The following is a 2814-nucleotide window of genomic DNA, read 5'->3' as shown; positions in this document are numbered from 1 at the left end:
TATTCATGGTATTCCTCATTGTGACGACAAATGGGGGGGGGGTCGCAGACCAGTGCATTCGGCAGAAAGGACCATTGTCTTGTGTGTGTGTGTGTGTTTTCATATTTTTGTGCCCACTCCTGTCATTGTACTTCCGAAACAACTGGGTTTTCGCGGCAAGGCGCGCGCGGGGGGCCGGGATGCTGTTGTGCAAGGCGAGCCTTGCAGCCCTGCAGCAGTGCTGCGCCTGCCTTCATGCTAGCCGCCGTCGCGTCGTCGGCGTCGTCGTCGTCGTCGTTTGCGAGCTGCTCGCGGCGATATGTAATCGGACAGAGTGCTCAGCAGGGCGACACGCCGCACGCCTCGACGGTCAGCACAATAGAAACACTCGGCATCGCCATTAGCCCGATTTCAGTGCCCCTCAACGACGACGGGGCGCGCTGCATTTCTCGCTCACGTTGGTTGAACAAGATAAAAAAAAAAAAGAACACTCGAAAAAAGTTGGTTCGATACCGATTTTTAAATGAATCCTTTTACCATATTATTTGAATATGACGGGGTAATATGTGTGCGGGAGGACTTTTTAGCAGATGATACCTGAAAAACCTTTTGACTAAACATAAAGAATATGTAAGTAACTTTAAGGTGTCAGCTAGCTTTTACAGTACTCTCGATAAGGACAAAGAACCAAGCTGAGACCAGAAAGCAATTTATTTGGCGCTGGAGGAATCAGTGAGTGGCTGTCCGAGTGTCGCGCTTCAGGACCCTTCCCCTACCCAACAATACTCCGTCAGGCAGGGCAGGGCAGGGGGCAGGCCTCGTGCCTGTACAACAATACTAGGCCACCGACGCCGGCCGCTCTGCCCCGCCCAGCCCTTAATCTAATCAACGCCGCTAGTACGCTGAATTACAAAATTACAAGCAATAACAAGCAGACATAAACAAATGATACCTAAATATGAGAGAAATTTAGAAAACAGACCTATTCTTAAATTTGCATTATTCTACTTTCAAGATAGATTCTTGATTTACATATTCTTTTTTGCCTAAACGGTCTAGTCAGTGTCTCTGAAACACCCCCAGAGTCCATCCCGTTTCGGTTCCGAACCGTATAGTTGGATAACACTGGCGGTTCCGCGTATAGATCCCGTGTGCCTGGGGTGTTTGTGACAGTGACGGACGCGTTGCCTCGTGGGGTCGCTTCACCACCGCCGGGCGGCTGGCTGCTGTGGACGCTGCGATGTCCAAACGTGCCGCCGCCCTGCCCACGGCTGCCCAGCTGTTTCAATATACAGGTGACCGTGACGCGCTGTCCGTCGAGTGTAAGTGACGCGCGTGGAAGTGCAGAGCGGCGTACCGGGGCGGCGGGCTCGCGGCCCGCTACCTACGACATGGCGGCCATTAGCGTCTCGCCAAGCGCGAACGCGTCACTCGGGGGTACTTTTTAGCAGATGATACCTTAAATACTTTAACTAAATATAAAGAAAACATAAGTAACTTTAAGGTGTCAGCTAGCTTTTACTCTCGATAAGCAGGAAAGAGAACTAAGAGCAAAACCAGAAATCATTATTTGTGCGCTGGGGGAATAGTGTCCGGCTGGCTGAGTGTCGCGCCAAGCCCCTTCCTTGCCCTGCCTAACAATACCGCGCCGTATTGGCCCTTCCCTGACCAACAATACTGGGCCACCGCCGCCAGCAGTCCTGCCCTCCTCGTATATGTCCTCTGCGCCACTAGGCCACCGAATTGCAAGATTGCAAGCAACCAAACAGAATGCAGCTAATGGGATAAAATAAGAACATAGCCTTATTCATAAATTTGTATCATCTGCTTTCAAGATCGATTCTTGATTGAGATTTTTAGCAGATGATACCTTAAATACTTTCACTAAATATAAAGAATACATAAGTAACTTTAAGGTGTCAGCTAGCTTTAACTCTCGATAAGCATGAAAGAGAACTAAGAGCAAAACCAGAATTATCTTTTTGAGAGCTGCGGAATGGTGTCCGGGTGAGTGTCGCGCTAACAATACTGCGCGGGATGGGCCCCTTCCCTGCCCAACAATACAACTAGGCCGCCAGCCGCCCTGCCCTTCCCAAATGTCCTCCTGTACGCCACTAGGCCACCGAATTGCAAGATTGCAAGCAACCAAACAAATAGCAGCTGATGAGAGAAAATAGGAACATAGCCCTATTCATAAATTTGTATCATCTGCTTTCAAGATCGATTCTTGATTGAGATTTTTTTCTTCACGGCCCTGGTATACGTGGCTGTATCCTGTGGGGCGCGGCCAGGCACTTGTCGGGGAGCGGAGCGACACAGTCGTAAAGAGGAAATGCTGATATTGTATAGAACGCTCGCGGCGTTTAGCCTGGCCGCGAGTCGTCAGTCGTAGGCAGCCACTCAGAGCGGCGACACCTTCTGGCCCTAGCTTGGTAAGTGAGGGGTTATCCAGCCCTTAACTATGGACTTCTCCCTTCTCATCCTCGCTCCATACTCTCAAACACCCCTAGCTCTCGCATCTACGACATGGTGGAGGTGCTGGTGCCAAAATTTCAATAATTTTGGTTCGGTCCCTAGGGGGTTTTATTTTTCGGGGATTTCCGGCGTTTTTTCATCCGGCGCCTCGTCTACCGTGCACTGCTCGCAGCAGGGCGTTAGGGCCGGCTAAAGGCTATAGCGGCGGAGGGATGTATGCCGTAGAGCGTTTGAGTGAATGCTTTGGACCGAGTGACCGGGTGACAGAGTGAGAGAGAGAGAGAGAAAGAGAGAGAGAGAGAGAGAGAGAGAGAGAGAGCGAGAGCGAGAACGCGTGCTATCTTTGGTATACGGCCCGAC

At 50.7% G+C, this 2814-nt stretch overlaps 1 protein-coding gene across 5 annotated transcripts in view; it reads left to right on the top strand.

The window, feature by feature from the left end:
* Window positions 1–2814, top strand: part of LOC113209862 (lachesin) — a 206866-nt gene that overhangs the window by 55945 nt on the left and 148107 nt on the right. The window contains exon 1 of one of the 5 annotated variants that reach the window (XM_052267914.1): window positions 2319–2411. The exons of the other annotated variants lie outside the window; for them this stretch is intronic. The gene's annotated coding sequence lies outside the window, so the exon portion shown is untranslated. Of the gene's footprint in view, window positions 1–2318; window positions 2412–2814 lie in introns of those variants that run through there. 5 annotated transcript variants of the gene reach the window in all.

Source organism: Frankliniella occidentalis, unplaced genomic scaffold (genome assembly GCF_000697945.3).
Source record: "Frankliniella occidentalis isolate FOCC.00 unplaced genomic scaffold, Focc_3.1 Scaffold61, whole genome shotgun sequence".
In the NCBI taxonomy this organism is placed as follows: Eukaryota; Metazoa; Arthropoda; class Insecta; order Thysanoptera; family Thripidae; genus Frankliniella; species Frankliniella occidentalis.
This window is presented reverse-complemented; position numbering and strand designations above follow the sequence as displayed.